The following is a 20230-nucleotide window of genomic DNA, read 5'->3' on the forward strand; positions in this document are numbered from 1 at the left end:
GCTATTAATTAAGGGGATTCCCTGCAAATTTACACTATCAGCCGCAGCAGGGAATTGGTTATAAAAGGCTCCCGGGAGGCCCTTTAATACATACGTGCACTGCATTAGGCTGTTGAGGCACTTGAATAGTTAAAGAGCTAATTTCAGGTGTATAAAATCAGGAAGATAAAAATTATCTTTGAATTTCCAGTTTCTGCGTTGCTCTCTGCTCAATACCGGCTTCATCTGAGAAATGAACGCAAGAAATGCTTGATAGTAGGGATATTGGTAGAATTAAAGTTTGAAAGAGGTACTCGGTTTGAAAAATATTATTAATAATGCAAAAAAATAAATAAAAATGGGTTAAGGAAACCGTGTTACAGATAGGACTGCTAAACCCACAATCTTTCCCTGAACACATATCACTTTAACATATTCTAGAGTAGGGAATGAAAAGTGCTATGCTGCAATATATAGAATGTGTAGAAGAAAATCTATTAATTAAATAAAAAGGGACGCCAAAGGACAATTATGATTATTGTATTTACCTACTGCAACATTTTAGCAGCAGAATTCTACATACTACAGGGCAGCTACTTTCATGGAGTACCCATCAGCTATAAATAAATAATATAATAATAATAAAGGACAATCTAGGTTGCAGCAGGCACGAGACAGGTAAAGAATGGAACTAAACATAATGTCGGGCACGCGAAGTGCATAAGGAGCAAGCCTCATGAGGTTTGATGGAGCAGAGGCTGTTGGGTAAGTATTGGTGAGTTTAGGTTAGCAGCAGAGCGCACTGAGGGTTAGGTGCAGGGCAGCACGCGCTATTAGCAGAGCGGGAAGGTCGCGATCAGGGCAAGAGCCCTGATTGGTAGATCGCAGCACGAGATAAGCAGTGGCGGGAAAATGAGGAGTATAAATTTAAAGGCGCCAAATTATTTACCTCAGCTTGTGCCAGACAACTATCAAGGTTGGCCGTTTTTAAATATAACTGAGCTGCTGCTCCCACCCACCCTCCCTTCTTGTCGTGACCTTATTATGGGATATAAGTCACCCTCCTGGGCATCACAGGAGGGTGGATTTGGTTAATATTGGTTTTATGATAAATATTTATGGCTCCTGGCTTTGGTGGGGGCGGAGCCTTGGAATTTATGGTTACTGGCTTTGGTGGGGGGCGGAGCCTTGGAATTTATGGCTCCTGGCTTTGGTGGGGGGCGGAGCATTAGAAAGTTTTAATGGTGGAAAGTTTTAATGGTTAATATTTCGGTTTGGTTTTAAAATTATGGTTTTATGTTTAAAGTAGAATTATGAAATCCGTAATAAAGGTTCACGGCCATACTCCAAGGTGCAATATTGAAGTATTGAATAAACAAGTTGGATAAAAGAAGTTGTCTTGTGTTTATTTATATTATGTATCATTAAGAATGCAACATTCAAACCTCATGCAATTTTTTTTTTTCAAAAAATAATTTCAAAAAAATAAAAATCCCAGGCTGTGCAGCTTCTGCAGTGAGCTTTCAAAACAAATTAGTGAAGCGCCTCTGGTTTATAATTAAGTAGACTCTGAATATTACTTAATTGAAATCCAAATGTATAAAAAAAAAAAAAATAGGCTGAACTAGTTGGTCTGAAAAAACTATCCAACTCAGCAACTTTCCCAGCTTGGCTAATGTTACCTTTCGGATTTAAATTCACTGCAATTCAGAGTTTAGTGAATAAACCCATGTGGGATATTTCTACAGTGCTGCTGCTATTATCCTGTAAGCACTGCTTCCTAGGCACAGCAAGAGCGTTGTGTCAAAATGATCAGTTTTTACAGTAAAAACCAGACAGGACATTATCCAGAAACCTTAAGGAACATTCCAATGTTAAAACCAATATTGGATTTAATGAAGTGCTCCTTTAACCCCATCAGTGCCAGGCAGAACACCCCCTAACAAAAACAATAAACTAAATAATGATAACACCCCCCCCCCCTGGTGAGTTCTCTTGTTGCTTCTCCACTGAGCCCCAGGGAGGCTGTCAGTAGTGACAGTCTCACATTCCAGAGAAAATTGGTCAATGGCCAAATCAAATGCAGCAAGCTGACGTGCTCTAGGGGTTTGGAGTGTTCCTTTAATTATTTACATCAAAAGTGGGGCATACTGAGCAAAACTGATCAATATTAAAATAATAATAGCATTAATAATAATAAATTCTAAAAGACACCCATTTAAACTAACCTTACCATAAAACGTGTGTACCTGGGATTCCCCTTCTGGAACAGATAAATGATCTGGAAGACAAACAATGCATGTGCATCAGGTTCTATTTACAAGCAATCTGATGGTTCATGCTGACAGACTTTATACACAATGCGACTTGCCTGACCCCTTTTCTTAACCCCTTAAGGACCAAACTTCTGGAATAAAAGGGAATCATGACATGTCACACATGTCGTGTCCTTAAGGGGTTAAAGGAGTTAAATTTTTACAGAGAGCATCCCCCTACCCACAGGATGTGCAAGTTATCAGCAGGTTGTGTGTCCACAGACTTGATTTTATTACCAGCGAGGTTTATCTCTGACTCTGGTATTTAAAAATCGATTTTTTTTTTAATAGACTTCAATATGAAAATTGCTATTCTAATTATCAGATATATATTTATCCCTGGTCAAAAATATAAATAAAAATGAACGTCATACGTTCTCCTAGATGTACTGACAACCATTTTATTCCCATCACCATCGATCTATAAAGAAGGGGTAAAGGGGTTAGCCTAATTATGCCTTTGTAGCTTATACAGAAAGGAAGCTCCGACTCCTTTAACATTAAATAATAATGGAGTTAATTTACAAAAGACATCTCTACCATGCAAGAGGTCAAGGTTACAATCTCTAAAGTGCCAAATGGATCAGCTTGAGTGTCCCTCCTTTTGCACAGGTGATTTAATCAATCTGTGAGGCAGCCTGGACCACCTGTGCTAAAGCAGTGATGCATACTCAGGATTCTAGCTGAGTGGAAGGTGGAGGGGGCAGCATTAATTATGTGGTGACCTCCCAGCTGTTATTTTTTGCTTTATACCCAGGAGGTTTTGCGTCAGATCATTAGGCTGCACTGCAATGATCATTAGAATTTAGCCTGATTCTGTTTGCTTGGCAGAACCCTGTGTATCACTGGAATGACTGCACCAATATGTCATTGTAACTTTAAGGTGGAATGTTAGAGTATCAGGCATTCTGAGCCCTCCCATCGAGGACGCTGATTGGTCGGCAGGCAGCTTGTCCATCAGACAGGGGAGCAGAGCTGAATCCAGCAGTCTGCAGCAGCCTGTGTGTGTGTACAGGGAACTCAGTATCTCAGTGCTGTTCGGGACCTCATCCTGGGAGGACCTGGGGGTCACCCTAAAAGCTGGATCTGTTCTTTGTAAACTATGGGATGACTATACCGGTCCTTGTAGATGTGTCAGAGGATTTTACAAGCAGACACGTGTCTGTAGGATATTCCCAACACATGCATGTGGTCTGCCTTGCACTCCTGTGGGGAATGAGTTGATGGATGCAGACTGGGGTTACTGATAACTTTTAAGAAAGCAGAAGAAAAGTGAGTGTATTCACTGAATTCCTGTGGATCAAGAGGGCATTGATTGCTGCTGGCATGGAGTGTACAGGCTTAAGTGTGAACCCCCTCCAAAAACAGCTGCTTTTTATCACTCGCTGAAGACCCCTTGTTTAATTTTAGCTGCAGATCACAGGGACCCTATGATGACTGAGTTTTGTGGAACATCTTGGGGGAAATTAAATGCACTTTCCCATGTCACTCAATGCTACCTGTCCTGCTTTGATGGGCATTGCTAAAGAAAAGCTAATATATGGGATTAATGAAAACTCCACAGCTACTCCTAATGTGGAAGAATTAGGTAAGATCGGACAGACTGTATTCTACTTACAGCCATCAGACACACAAAAGGTCTGTAGAACACAGGACCATTAAATGGCATATTTTAGTTACATTGTTTGTTTTTAATACTCGATTCTCTGTTTTAGATGTCCTCATGCAAACACCTGCTTGGCAGATATTGCTAAGACTCCTTTTATTTAGAGTTCAGGATATCCCTGAGAGCCCTGTTTTTCCTCACCTATTGATTGGAGTTTCAACTGCATTTTTACCTTCAGTTGGCACAATTTGTGTCCATCCTGTGTACCATTATTAATGAATTACAACCCAAAGACACATGTTTAATATGTTGTTAAACAATGCAAACGATCTATGACTTTCACATTTCCAAATTAATTTCCCTTTTTATGTCTGAATATGTGCAGGAAATAAATGACCTAATAGTTGGGGTACACATTGATGACTTGAGATCTTATCGCATTGTTTAAAACCCCTTAAGTGCCAAACTTCTGGAATAAAAGGGAATCATGACATGTCACACATGTCATGTGTCCTTAAGGGGTAAATTTAACTTTGCATTTAATATTGGATCCATTTTATTTACATTCCCTACACCATGCAGTATCTGCATTACATGAAATGTTTGCACTGTGCATGTGGAACTTTGTCGAATATATGAAATATATTTGTGTGCATGTACCTAATTTTGCACTGTATATGCCGTTGTGCAGTTTTATTTATTTTTTTATTTATTTTCAGTTAATCAGTTTAGTAATTCTGACATCTCCCATTTGTGGTAGTTTATTAGCTTTCTCCATCTGTGGTTCCTTTTTTTATGCTCTCCTTGTGAATGATTCTATTTCTGCTGCGGATTGCTGAATTTTAACTTCCTTTCACACAGCTGCTGTGATTTAGGATTGCAACTGGGTACATCACACTATGGAAGTAAATCTGATTTATCTCTCCAGTAGGTCAAATATTCATTTTATCCTACAAGATTCCTACTGGGCCTGTCTCTACTTTTACATTAGATTTAAAAAATGGGTGCGCTTGGAGTGTAAGGAGAGATGTGTGTATTTTTCTTCATAATCACAGCTTGATTCTTACAGTACATTTTATGTACTGTGTTTTTTATAAAAGGTCAAACTATAGAAAGCTTGCCAGCTATCTGGTACATTATTAAAGTTAGTGTTTGTATTTATTTACTCCGTGGGATGTATTTACTAAATAGTGATTATTTAAAAATAATAATAAAAAAATATATATATATATATGTGTGTATATATATATTATAATTTAATTTTCATTCCAAACCATTTTTGGCCCAAATAAGGGAATAACACCTTTTTTTGATTCATCATAGTTGGCTCAATACTTAAACCCCAGGAAGTCTCAAAACCTTGTAACTAGGGTTACCTTTCTGTGTGTCCAGATTTTTTGGGCACTTGTAACTTGTTCGCATAAAAAAAGTCTTGTCCTATTCCTATCCATCACAAATTAATCCAATAACTAATCAATGTAGTCCTTTGGGATTTCTCATTGATTTATTTCCTAAATCACATTGTACATATACAACAGTGCTTTGCATGTACAGCCTATTAGCAAGAAGTGATATTGTACCTATTAAACGTCTTGGCTCTGACAACCCGATCCATAGCCCTTTATTGAAGTTATTTATAGGCTTCTGAGTTTTTGTGTTCTTTTGTTTCCCTGATATCCCTGATACAAAGGTGTGCATAAAAATAACTAAGAATGGTGTGCTTGTTTAAATGGCACCCTTCTTGACCACAGGTGAATAATAAAAGGTTATGTGATTTTATAATGGGGTTGCTAACCTGTAAGGCATCTGAGTTGGATGGAAATACACAGATTGTACCATGTATGTGATAGTGGGTACTTTTGGTGTCTTGCAACATTGGTCCGACATGCCATGTTCCCTGCTCATACAAAACTCAATTATTATAGTTGTGTTGTGGGTGGCCAATATTCCCATAGAAGCGAGCAATCAACAAATGGACATTTTGTTAAAACTACACTTAGTCACTTGAGCAGTAAGAATTATTAATTCTGTGTCTAACATGTACATCTATCAGCATCCAGGTATTCCTGAAAGATTAGGATAGAGTTGTCCAAAACTGTCCGATCAGCATTTTAGAAGTTAAATATTCCATGTGGAATTATGGGAGTTGCAGTTCTACACCAAGTAGGGGCGCTAGAGTTTACCTACCCCTGGGCTATAGTGCATACAGTCATCTCTGCTTGAATATTGGTAACCCAGCAAATGGTTATTGAACTTTGACAAACATACCAAGTGTTCATGTATGGGATTGTCATGGCTGGTATCTAAGGGCATCTTTAGGGACTGATTTGGTAACTGTAGGTTTACAGTGTGTGTATGTGTATATATTCAATATAATCTGCTTTGGAATCGCCAGCTTGCAAACTTTATCATAGCAGTTACATGGGAGCACTATACAATTGTTTAATTTAAATAAAAAGTTTTGTCCATTTAATATGGAACCATTGCCAAGGAAAGGTTCCCATACCAGGTGAAGAAAATACTGATTGTAAATTTAACATTGATTTCATAGAATATGAGTGATCCCACATTCAACTCTCTGTCTGTGTCTTTCACAATCGGAAAGATTAATACATTTGGTGGTATAGTGCCACCTGATCTAGGTGTCTGATTATCTTTAATATCGGTTAGGAAAAAAACGTACAAACCCAAGTTTGTTTGTATTTTTGTTTCTCCTTTTTAAATTTTGGCGTGCACCCACAGAGAGGAACAAATATTGAGTTGGTGCACTTCAGAGGCCATTCAGCAGGCAATGTGTTATTTTTATTTAATTTTTTTTTGACATTATTATTATTATTATTTATTATTACTAGTTAAGATTTGTCAGTCTTCTACACTCATGATGTGCATATACCTAATCTCTCACATGCGCATCCAGTATTCCTTTGCTTGACGTAGTAAGAATGTTTGTTTGTCTTCAACAGCTGTATTGCCAGGGGGCACTTCATCTTGACCTCTATTCCGGTTTTGACCATTCATATGCTTCTGACTACATCAAGAAGAACTGCAATGTGTAATATGTTAGAAATGTTGTTAATATTTGTCTACGATCAGATGTTGGAGGTTTTTTGTGCTTTCACGAATGCTGCCATCTCCTTCTGACTTTTACATAGATTGACGCTTTCAGGATCATTCACTTAAGTCAGAATTCAAAGTGAATTTCAAGTTTCAGGCCAAATTAATCAAACTGTAAGCACAGCTGGCTTAGAGAATGTTTCCAGTTTGGCTACTTTGGCCTTAAAATATTTGAAGTACACTTTGTAATGTCTCTTTAGTAATTAAAGCTTGTTTGTGTTTTCTATAATGGATCTTATTACTGGCTTTAGGCAGACGTACGCGGTCTGTTTTAGTAATTTTCTTCCGTAAAATGACTTCATAAATTTGATGACACATCTGTTTGCCCTGGCCACAGAAGCAGTTGAACAATGAATTAGAGTTGTGGTCACCTGGGAGAATTTTGCTATGATTCGTGGAATGACATATTTTCTATGTCATCAGAGACCTTATGGGGGATTTGATCGATGACATGCGGAATGTAGTTTGTTTTACTAAATCGTAGATCGTAAATGTGTGTCGTAGATCTATTGGGCAGATCAACATTTTTGTTATGAGGAAGAAATCCTGGCCAAACATTTGTTCCATGTGGGAACAAAAAATGGCTCCACACAAGTGGTCTTGCATTTATGTCGACCTAATCAATCTTCATTTAATAGTGCAGTGTTAAAAGAAAATGTTTGTAGAAACTGGTGAGTTTAAATTCCATAATTTTGCTTCTCCATTTCCAGTTTTAGTGTCAAATCCGTCTCTTTGATAGTTTAAAGAAAACCATCCAGGCACACACAGAATTCCAAAGTTGCAGGATTTTATTTTGGCACTCCACTTTGGATGCATCGTGTGTGTGACACGGTTTTGTTTTTTCTCTTGTATGGTTAAAGGATGTGAATTCTCCCTGGTTTGTGAGGCAGGACAGATTTGATCACCTTCTTAAGTGTGTGTGTGTGTGTGTGTGGTCCCTGTTTGCAAGTGTTTATTTTTTATAAAGTTTATCATCTAGACCAGGGGTTCCCAAGCAAGTCCTCAAGTACCACCTACCAGGTTGGATTCAGGAATTGCCCTGTTGTTTCTAAAGTGTTGTTTTTTTTTTTTGTTTTTTTTTCTTTCTAAAAACACCTTGGACACCACTAGGTAATCCCTAAATCTTGGGTTTGGGGTATTTGAGCACTGGGTTGGGAACCACTGATCTAGACTGGTACTGAGTTTTACTGAGTTTTTTTTTTTCCCCTCCCCATCTCCCCCCACCAAAAATGTGTATTCTGATTTATAAAATAACTGTATTTTTTTTTTTAAAATGTATTTTTATAAGCTTCTATGCAAACAGGAAAAGTTTGTGTGTCTGCTAGCTGGGTTGGCCCACCCTGCAGTTTGATTAATTGAACTTAATTAATTGAGTCCACAAAGATAACAGTGAAACACTTGACAAAGCTTGCAAGAGTTACAATAAAATACATTTTATGAGATTATGCAAAACATCCCCAAACCAGATCTCACAGTTTGCCCACATTTGAAGGGGAAGTCTTGCTATGTGACACAAATGATCCTGTTTGGTAACTAACCTAGCACCCTTTGTAAAAGTTTAAAGGGTTCTAACAAGTTTTTTATTTTTTTATTTTTTTTTTAAAGGTGTTTTCAGAAAACGCCTGTTCGCCTGTTTTGGTAAGAGTAACCCTTGCTGTGGTCGTAATTCTCTCACCCTCAAATGGGGGGAAAAAAAGATTAAACCTTTTTGTGTAACAGAGGGAGAGGCCGGTGTGGGGTGGTGTCAGAGGGGGGCAGTGTGTCTCCATTGGGTATCTGGTGTCAATGTGCTGGCTCAGACACCAAAAACTACACACCCTGATTCCAGGCACAATGATTACTTGGAGTAACCCTTTAAATTAATACAATTCTGTTTGTTTTAAACTGCAGCACATGAATGCCTCTATGAAGGCCATTCAGTGGCTAATGTAGTAAATTGGTGAGCATTCACAAAATTATGTGAACAGGAACAAGACATAACAACTAGCTTTTATTCTAGGAGAAAGTGGAGTAATGGAACATTGGAGGAAGGACCACGTGTTAAGAGTTGAGGAGATATTGGCAGCTGTGGTGCCTGTACCTACTTAGATGTTGGATAAAGGAGACATGGATATTTAGAATCTTTGTATAAGATGTAGGTAAAACATATCCATGGTTTCCTGAAGGCCCTGAACCGCACATATAGATGATGAGGTCTTTCTTAGTCTATACATATATTCTTGAAACCGCAAATATCCTGTACTCTGGATTATTACACAGCCAAGGTATGTTAATGCAAGGTAATTACAGTATCTCACAAAAGTGAGTACACCCCTCACATTTTATTCTATCTTTTCGTGTGACGACCCTGAAGAAATTACACTTTGCTGCAATGTAAAGTAGTAAGTGTACAGCCTGTATAACAGTCTACATTTGTTGTGCCCTCAGTAACTCAACACACAGCCATTAATGTCTAAACCATTGGCAACAAAAGTGAGTACACCCAAAAGTGGAAATGTCTAAATTGGGCCCAAAGTGTCAATATTTTGTGTGGCCACTAGTGATGTCCCGAACCGTTCGCTGGCGAACATAGCGTTAGCGTTTGTCATCATTGAGTAAACTTTGACCCTGTACCTCACAGTCAGCAGACACATTCCAGCCAATCAGCAGCAGACCCTCCCTCCCAGACCCTCCCACCTCCATGACGAATAGGGGGCGGACCGAACAACACGCTATGTTTGCTGGCGAACGGTTCCCGGCGAACTGTTCGGGACATCACTAGTGGCCACCATTATTTTCCAGCACTGCCTTAACCCTCATGGGCATGGAGTTCACCAGAGCTTTACAGGTTGCCACTGGAGTCTTCTTCGACTCTTCCATGACGATATCACAGAGCTGGTGGATGTTCGACACCTTGCGGTGCCCCACCTTCCATTTGTGATGCTCAGTAGAGTTTAGGTCTGGAGACATGCTTAGCCAGTCCATCACCTTCAGCTTCTTTAGCAAGGCAGTAGTCATCTTGGAGGTGTTTTTGGGGTCGTTATCATGTTGGAATACTGCCCTGCGGCCCTGTCTCTGAAGGGAGGGGATCATGCTCTGCTTCAGTATGTCACAGTACATGTTGGCATTTATGGTTCCTTTAATGAACTGTAGCTCCCCAGTGCTGGACACACTCATGCAGACCCAGACCATGACACTCTCACCACCATGCTTGTCTTTGTACTCCTCATCTGGTTGCCACCACACACGCTTGACACCATCTGAGCAAAATAAGTTTATCTTGGTCTCATCGGACCACAGGACATGGTTCCAGTAGTCCATGTCCTTAGTCTGCTTGTCTTCAGCAAACTGTTTGAGGGCTTTCTTGTGCATCATCTTTAGAAGAGGCTTCCTTCTGGGGCGACAGCCATGCAGACCAATTTGATGCACTGTGTGGTCTGAGCACTGACAGGCTGACCCTGCTCCCCTTCAACCTCTGCACCAATGCTGGCAGCTCCCATACATCTATTTCCCAAAGGCAACCTCTTGGTATGTCGCTGAGCACATGCACTCAACTTCTTTGGTCAACCATGGCGAGGCCTTTACTGATTGGAACCTGTCCTGTTAAAAGAAACAAAAAAATAAAAACGCTGTATTGTCTTGCCCACCTTGATGCAGCTCAGTTTCAGGGTCTTAGCAATCTTCTTATAGCCTAGGCCATCTTTATGTAGAGCAACAATTCTTTTTTTCAGATCCTCAGAGTTCTTTGCCATGAGGTGCCATGTTGAACTTCCAGTGACCAGTATGAGAGAGTGTGAGGGTGATAACACCAAATTTAACACACCTGCTCCCCATTCACACCTGAGATCTTGTAACACTAACGAGTCACATGACACCGGGGAGGGAAAATGGCTAATTGGGCCCAATTTGGCCATTTCCACTTAAGGGTCTGTACTCTTTTGTTGCCAACGGTTTAGACCTTAATGGCTGTGTGTTATTTTAAGGGGACAGCAAATTTACACTGTTATACAGCCTGTATACTTAACATTGTTGCAGAGTGTCATTTCTGTTGTCACATGAAAAGATATAACAAAATGTGAGGGGTGTACTCACTTTTGTGAGATACTGTATATGGACATGTTGACTCTTTGCTATCTCATCACATTCTTCCTAATGGTTGTAGTAAAAAATAAAGTATTTTAAATTGTTTGTTGCAATGGCAAAGTGTGTGTGTTTACTTTGGGGTTTAACAGATAGTTTTAGCATGTGTTTCATCTCCTCTTCCCTGTATGCTCTCTCTATTCTAACCGCAGGTGAAAAGGATTAAGCTTAAAACAATGATTGACAGGAAACCAAGGTGGAGGCACCCAGGTCTAGGTTGCAGAGATGTGACTTTTTTTTTTTTTTTCACACTTTACAAAAACATATTTTGTTATATATAAGGATAAGTAAACATTTATCTAAAAAAACCAAATACTCCTCCCCTTTAAGACTCCTTATATCGAAGAGTTTTGCATGGTAAGGAATTCCTGCATAGTATGTTTGCTGTTATTAATCAGACGGATATTGATTGTTGTATTTCTGCTTTACTCTTTAACAAGGAAGGTGCCCAAACAAATTAATGTTGACAGTAGAATTGGCAAAATGAATCTATTGACTCTCTCAGCCACTCAGCGCACCTTTTAAGTCGGCTTAATTAGCTGTTCATCATGTCTGATGGGGTTAGGAATCAATGAGTACATTTAGTTGTATGATAAATTAACAATGAAAGCAGATATAGAATACTGGCGTAGTTGGACAAACCATTAATAAATGTAAATGAAATACCGAATGTTCACATTCCAAGAAATGTGTCTTGTGCCATGCAGCCAAATGCAATTGTGTCTTACACTTTTTGTTACTATTTGTTAGAACATCTTGGCTGTGTGATTATTCAGAGTGCGGGTTATACACTGCCCCAAGCACATCTGCATATATTAAGACAGACTACGTCACCCACAAGTGTGGATCAAGGTCCCCTTCAGGGAAGCGTGAGAATTGTGTTTGTTTATTGAGCATCATACAATGTGTAGATCAACACATTTGCTAGCTATGTCATTTAACACACTGTATAGGTACATCTGCATGAACTGGATATTACTGCCATGTTGTGACTGCTTAAAGGTTAAATATGTGTCTTCTGTCTTACTATTGAATTGATGAAATGTGACAGTAAAAGAGAATTTCGGGGGAGGGCTGAAGTGTTGTGGTCTTTAATAAAAAAAATAAAAAATACTTTTGGTTTTTATTTTTTTTTTATTTTTTTCATCAGTAAGTCTTTTATGCGTTTGTTGATGTAAAGGCTGAAAATTCAGATCTTTCTGGAGAAAATAAAACCACTTAGCAAATCATATTAAAGTTGGGGAAAATATTTTTAATATTTGATTATTTAAAGGAACACTCCAATCACCATAGCCACTGCAGGGCTATTTTGCTTGGATTGTTCAAAACCATTTTGCTTTCATTTGACATCAGTTGAAGTGATTCCGGTGAACACTAGGACTCCTTTTCTGTAGGATTTCTAAAAAAAAATCTTTAATTCTTTGCTGATTTGTGCACACACACACAGATTTCTTTTTTTTTTTTTTTTTTTAAGATTTCTTGTTCATAATATATTAACAAATTTCCTTCAGTTCCCCTACCATCTAAGCTGGCTTAATTTTCCAAAACCTCCAGCTCTTTCCACCTTTCATTGCTTTCTTTGTCATCTAAATTGTTATATTGTTTACAACACAGTTTCCTGCACTGCTCGCAATGTAGGCTGTTGTGAGAGCTGTATTTTATCATCAAACCTCCTTGAGTTCCACCTCGGAACACATTCAGCTGGAAGTTGAGGCCTGCTGTTTAGGCCACAATCCCCCAGCCCCATAACTTCCCATTGCAATGCTTGTGGATTCGCAAAACCCACCCTAAAGCCGAGCCATGCTACCGTCACTGGATCCCTAAGCCTGCTGTGCCTTAACGCGTGGGTCTAACATACGGTCCTCGGAGTCATCATGGTATGGGCCTAGTACAATGCCTCCCATACAGAGACCACTCCGAGGCCTGCAGCACATCTTGGGCACTCGGCACCCAACACCTAGTTGCACACTGTCCAACATTGGTACCTCTTTCAAAATACTGGTCCACACTGACTGTATATAGTTTAGTTTGGGGGTTTTATTTTCTTTTTTTTTAACGTTTTTCCTACTGACCGCTCTCCTCTAAAACGCATGACTGGCCTAATTTAGTCCCCTCTTAGGAGAATATTTTGGAGGACTTTATTCTCCTATTGCCTTAATAATTCATGTAATTTGTTTACTTCACCTTCCTGTGGGTTCTGAGTTCTTACACTGGATAATTGACCAGGACTGTAAATGCTAGAACTCTTCTATAGTTGTCTTTCTCTAGAAGATACCATTGCTTGTTTCTGATTTAATTTATTTATTGAAAGGTATCTCCACCTCCTACTGCAATTATACTTCATTTTGGCATTCACGGTCTTGTGAACCACAGTTCTCGGATTTGCCCTGCAATTCGCACTACAGAGTTTTTTTTTTTTTTTGTTTTTTTTGGACACTATTAATCTTATTGTGTCTATCGCCATCCCACATTCCCTTTAACACTCTGCTAATGCCTTGCAACTCCCACTGCACGATCCTTCTAGACAATATCTAAATTGTGTCTATTACTAACACATATCTCCGCTTGTCACCAACTCTGGGTTTCAGGAACTTTATTGAGACCCTTATACAATTCTACTCTTATATTTTGTCTCAAACCTGTCAATTGCCTGTGTGGTTCTACCAGCAAAATTTTTCTCCTGACTAAACATACTTTAGAATCCTACTCCCATTGCTGACATCAACATCTTGAATCCTTTTTTTTTTTTTTTTTTTTTTTTTTTTTATAAAGCATTACACACATTTTTACATACTGTCTTCAGATGCAACAAAATTTAATTTGGATTTAAAAGAAGGAATTTCTGAAGTAACCAACCACTCACTGCTTGTGACCTTCATATTATGACATCTCTACTAGTCTGAGAGATTGTGAAAAATAGCTTCCATCTTGCCACTCCTTAAGACAATGTGTATTTTTTTTTTTTTAACAAAATATACATATTGTGTTTTTTTTTTTTGTTGTTTTTTTTTTTTTTTTTTTTTACAACAAACTGAAGTTTTTCCCAATCAAGAAAAGCATGCCTTTATAATAAACTCTTCTGGGATTGTCCATACCAGACCTCAATCCTATGTAAATAAACAAACAATAGATGGAAATTCTAAATGGCAGAGAACTGGGTTATACCGTTGCAATGTGACTGATATTGGACTACAGAGAAGAGGGTAAAACAATGTCCAACAGCTGAAATGTTGGAATAAGAGCAGCAATTACAAACAACAAATGTATATTTTGTTTTGTCAAGAAGGTAGAAGGTCTCCCCTCCTTTAGCTGATTTTTCAGCCTGGGTGTCAAATGTTTTGCTGTACATTTACAAATTGAATTAGATTGAACAGCTATTGCTCTAGGGTTGGGGTTAATAAAGCTAAAATGGGACTGAGTTATCATCTGAAATATAGAAGCAATCTATAACCACTACTATAACAAGAAAATTTCTCTCTCACATTTTTGCTAATGTTCTATTTTAAAATGGACAGTTGTCTGTGTGCGTGGGGTGCGGAGGGGGGAGTAAAGGATGTTGTACCCTCACCCCCCATGTATCTAGTTATTTTGCCAGTGTCAGGTGATTTAACTTCATGTCACCTTTTTGTCATTTTTTGAATATTTTGTTTTGTTTTTTTTTTTTGCTTAGTTTGCAGCACTCAACATCAGCACAACAACATGGTAGTGTAGGCCTGGAGCAATACCTTTTTAAACTGGTCTAGTACAAAGAACAAAAATTCTATTTGGTTTCGAGCAAAAATAATAAGATAACCTCTAAATAATAAATGCATGTATATCTATATATTTACTGCCTAAATACAACTGCGACATATACAGTTGGAGATGTATATTGCATACGCTGCTACGAGCTGTAAAATAATACAGGATAATTCTTATTTGCCAACCAAACTGTGAGATCTAGGGAATTGAAAACACAGTTGCAACATTTAGGCAAAAAGTTCTGATTTGGGAAACTTTAATTTAAGCTGAATGTCAGTTTTGTTTTACATTTACTGCAATTAAGCACTTGGTTAATAACTCCAGCAATAATAATAATAATAATAATAATTTTTTTTTTTTTTTTTTTGGTGAAATACCGTGTTCAGCATTACTTATTAAATGATTTTTTTTCCCAATATGTGCAATTATTTTGCACATTTTCGATCATTCGATGTTTTGTGAACAGGCTTCTCAGTGTTTCAATAAAAGAACGTGATTGGTTATTGCATAAACGAGCAGGATGTTAGCTGTAAACACGATTGGACTGTGTTCTCTTTTTAAGTGTGGTAGAAGGTTAAAGGATATTGTAATTACAGTGATTATCATTGCAAACAGAGGGACTAAAATAAATTGATCTCTCACTTGTTCCAGAATGATTACCATTCTGTATACTGTTCTCTCTTTCTGCATTTCTTCATGATAAATCACATGAAAACACTTTAACATGCTCCTGGTGGTCCTGATTTGTAAATGTATCACTAGAGGGAGCCCTTAGTATAGTATGGAAACCAACTGTGTTGGACAAGAAAATGTCAAAACATTTCTTCCACAATTTTATTTATTTTTTACTATATTAAATTATTTATATTATTGACTAGCAGAATGTTTGTTTGTATCTTGTTCAAATCTAATTAAACTGTGGAGTGTACACATTTAATACACAAGGACTGCAAGCCAGTCTAGAGCTTTGAAACAAGACCCTACAAACATTTAACTAACCGACTTTATTGTTCCACTCTGTGTATATAATAATGCTGGCATTACTTCTATAGAGTGCTATTGTTTTGGTGCAAAGGCATCAAACCATCTGTGCAGATCTCTTGTGGTTCTCGCACTTCTGAAATACATGAAAATGTATCATTTTAAAGTTCAAGGGGGAGATTTATCAAGGCAAAACAGATGCTGCTATAGGTGTAAAGGGCTAAACCAGCTGCGGTTACAACATTCTTACCGGTTTCTTTCTGACCACTTCTTGTACAGCACTTATACCCAGAATAGTACCTGTTTGATTTATTTATTTACTTATTTTTGGCTTTATAAACTTTCTCTAATTTCTTAGGATTATTTATGTCGCGAATTGTAGAAGAAGCCGTCGGTAGTGCTCCTTTTTGTGTTTTCACTTTTATATTTTCAGGAGAGCCGAGGTGCACTGTGGGTATGTGATAACGGAATGTTTTGATATATTGGACACCTGGCATTATTTCATGTGTTACGGGGATAGGATTTTAATCTTGATGCTTGAGGGTACACAGTCTGTGTGTAGGTACTAGCCTAGAAGACAAAATGAAAGCGAGAGAGATGGATTATATCTACAGAACAGTCATGATTGATTACAATAGGGAATGCTGTATGAGAGGTAATTGACTAGGAGGGATTACAGTAATCAAGGGTGTACATGAGTGAGTGATTGAATTGGTTTTGTAGTTGAATCCTGTGATGTTTATTGAGCTTTTCACATCCAAGGAAGAGGGTATTCCTAGTCATTACACCTTCTGGGTGTTGGAAATTCTCCATGATGGCATACTGCTATCGAGAGATTTCAGACTGTTGTTTAACCCCTTAAGGACACATGACATGTGTGACACGTCATGATTCCCTTTTATTCCAGAAGTTTGGTCCTTAAGGGGTTAAGGAGAAAGCTGTTTGGGATACAGTGAACTTGTAACCAGAACGCTCTGTCTGAGATGTGTTAAGGCCAGTTTAAATTTACTAAACCATACTGAATGAAGTTCTAGAATGTTGGCTTACAATATGACAGTGTGTGTATATAAGACCCTTAAGTACAGCTATTTGCACCCAATTTGGAAATCCGATGATAACCGATTGTTGCAAAATTAATTCTACTTTGATAGTATTTTTTTTTTTTTTTATGTGGAAGTAATGTGGCTTGTCTGCTTCTTTTACATTTTAACCCCCATGGTTTCAGCATAAACAAAATGATGGTGTAGCTTAGAGTGGGGCATGTCTCATTTTGTGATGACCTCATGAGTTTTGTTCTCAGTTGCAAAGGCTGTGATGTGGGCATTCACAGAAAGTTGTTAAACGTAGAGATGTGGCATTTAGTACTGGACGACAAATTTTAAATGAGGAAGGAAGTAGTTTATCACTTTAGACATCAGGTCCCAGGTGGAAGATACATTTTATAGTATATGGCATCTTCTTGTGTGGCGGAATTTTAAAGATTTTAGCCAGATTTTGATGGTGGACCAATATGGGCAGCTTTTATCTGTCAATATTCCATTCCTTTTCTGTATATTTTCTAATAAACATTTCAAACATTTTATTTATTTATTTTTCTCTGTGTCCTCACTTTATCCCTATACATATCAAACCCCCTTTCAATGTAATCCGTACCCTGAACTAAACTGGAGCACATCTGGAGAAAGTCTGCTTCATCATATACTAATTTATCTTTCATAAAGATAATTGGTGTTCTATTTTTCTCGGCAAACCTGGTCTAGTCATTTGTCACTCTGACTTTTTAGGTCATCAATCTATGATAAATGATCACACAGTATCCTGCTTTTATATGGAATAACCTATGAAGCAAAATGTCACATTGCCATTAACCTGTATTATATTTTCCCTGATTAAATCTGTATGCATCTAAATTTAATATTTAGTTATGAAGTAGTAATTAGTAAATCCATATTTCATGCAGCGTGCCACTCACCTAGAAAACTAGACTTTTTAATAAAAAAAAAAAAAACTTTATTTTTTATTTTATTTTTTTAAAATCAGACTTTAGGCCTAATGACACCGTGATCAGCATCCTGATATACGGAGATTGTCATTTATTAAGTAATACAATTCTTTTGTAAATGACCAAGTATTTGCTACAGAAATGAAGCCTTAGTTACAATAAAACTCACATAGGGAATCACCTTTACATTTGAGAAAATATATCCAAGATAAGTTGGTTAAAGACAAAACAAAAGTGGTTTCATGTAATTCAGCACCACGGACAGTGCTAACAGATGTTTTTTTTTTTCTGCATTATGCCTAGCATCCACAGATATTCAGATTTTCAGCACCATGGACAGTTCTCACAGTTTATATTCTGCATACCAGTAAGTGTTTCTGACCAGTGTTCACAATTTAAGGATCAACATATTCTGCATTACAATATAGAATTATTCAGCGCACACTTTTTAAATTTATATATATATATATATATGTGTGTGTTTTTAATTTTTTTTTTAATATGACTCATTTTGCTTGCAAGTCTACAAGCAGAGTGCAGTCTCTTCTTAAAGACAGTCCTGTTTTGGCATAGCATTTGATTGTGTCGCTGGAACAGTGGCCATCCTCTCCAAACCTCCATAACTATCTAGTACAGGGAGAGGCAACCTTTGGCACCCAAGAAGTTGTCGACTACATCTCCCTTGATGCTTTGTTAGCATTATGGGAGATGTAGTCCAAAACATTCAGAGTGCAGAAGGTTGCCTACCCCTTATCTAGTAAATAGTTCTGTCACTCCACTCACAATTACAGTAATATTAATATACAGTTGCAAGAAAAAGTATGTGAACCCTTTGGAATTATATGGATTTCTGCACAAATTGGTCATAAAATGTGATCTGATCATCATCTAAGTCACAACAATAGACAATCACAATCTGCTTAAACTAATAACACACAAAGAATGAAATGTTGCCATGTTTTTATTGAACGCACCATGTAAACATTCACAGTGCAGGTGGAAAAAGTATGTGAACCCTTGGATTTAATAACTGGTTGAACCTCCTTTGGCAGCAATAACTTCAAGCAAACGTTTCCTGTAGTTGCAGATCAGACGTGCACAATGGTCAGGAGTAATTCTTGGCCATTCCTCTTTACAGAACTGTTTCAGTTCAGCAATATTCTTGGGATGTCTGGTGTGAATAGCTTTCTTGATGTCATGCCACAGCATCTCAATCGGGTTGAGGTCAGGACTCTGACTGGGCCACTTCAGAAGGCGTATTTTCTTCTGTTTAAGTCATTCTGTTGTTGATTTACTTCTATGCTTTGGGTCATTGTCCTGTTGCAACACCCATCTTCTGTTGAGCTTCAGCTGGTAGACAGATGGCCTTAAGTTCTCCTGCAAAATGTCTTGATAAACTTGGGAATTAATTTTTCCTTTGATGATCGCAATCAGTCCAGGCCCTGATGCAGCAAAGCAGCCCCAAACCATGTTGCCCCCACCACCATACTTCACAGTTGGGATGAGGTTTTGATGTTGGTGCGCTGTGCCTCTTTTTCCCCACACATAGTGTTGTGTGTCTCTTCCAAACAACTCAACTTTGGTTTCATCTGTCCACAGAATATTTTGCCAGTACTGCTGTGGAACATCCATGTGCTCTTGTGCAAACTGTAAACGTGCAGCAATGTTTTGTTTGGACAGCAGTGGCTTCCTCTGTGGTATCCTCCCATGAAATCCATTCTTGTTTTACGTATTGTAGACAGGGTTGTTAGCATTTGTAAGTGACTTTTGTAAGCCTTTAGCGGACACTCTAGGATTCTTCTTCACCTCATTGAGCAGTCTGCGCTGTGCTCTTGCAGTCATCTTTACAGGACGGCCACTCCTAGGGAGAGTAGCAGCAGTGCTGAACTTTCTCCATTTATAGACAATTTGTCTTACCGTGTACTGATGAACAGCAAGGCTTTTGGAGATACTTTTATAACCCTTTCCAGCTTTATGCTAGTCAACAATTCTTAATCGTAGGTCTTCTGAGAGCTCTTTTGTGCGAGGCATCATTCACATCAGGCGATGCTTCTTGTGAAAAGCAAACCCAGAACTGGTGTGTGTTTTTTTTTTTTTTATAGGGCAGGGCAGCTGTAACCAATACCCCCAATATCATGTCATTGATTGGACTCCAGTTGGCTGACTTCTCACTCCAATTAGCTCTTGGAGATGTCATTAGTCTAGGGGTTCACATACTTTTTCCACCTGCACATGGTGTGTTCAATAAAAACATGGCAACATTTCATTCTTTGTGTGTTATTAGTTTAAGCAGACTGTGATTGTTTATTGTTGTGACTTAGATGATGATCAGATCACATTTTATGACCAATTTGTGCAGAAATCCATATCATT

At 38.1% G+C, this 20230-nt stretch overlaps 1 protein-coding gene across 1 annotated transcript in view; it reads left to right on the forward strand.

Annotated features, from left to right (window-relative positions):
• Positions 1 to 3308: 3308 nt before the first annotated feature.
• IL1RAPL2 (interleukin 1 receptor accessory protein like 2) overlaps positions 3309 to 20230 on the forward strand; it is a 671170-nt gene continuing 654248 nt past the window's right edge. The window contains exon 1 of the mRNA XM_063431954.1: positions 3309 to 3932. The gene's annotated coding sequence lies outside the window, so the exon portion shown is untranslated. The remainder of the gene's footprint in view (positions 3933 to 20230) is intronic.

Source organism: Pelobates fuscus, chromosome 9 (genome assembly GCF_036172605.1).
Source record: "Pelobates fuscus isolate aPelFus1 chromosome 9, aPelFus1.pri, whole genome shotgun sequence".
NCBI classification, from domain to species: domain Eukaryota; kingdom Metazoa; phylum Chordata; class Amphibia; order Anura; family Pelobatidae; genus Pelobates; species Pelobates fuscus.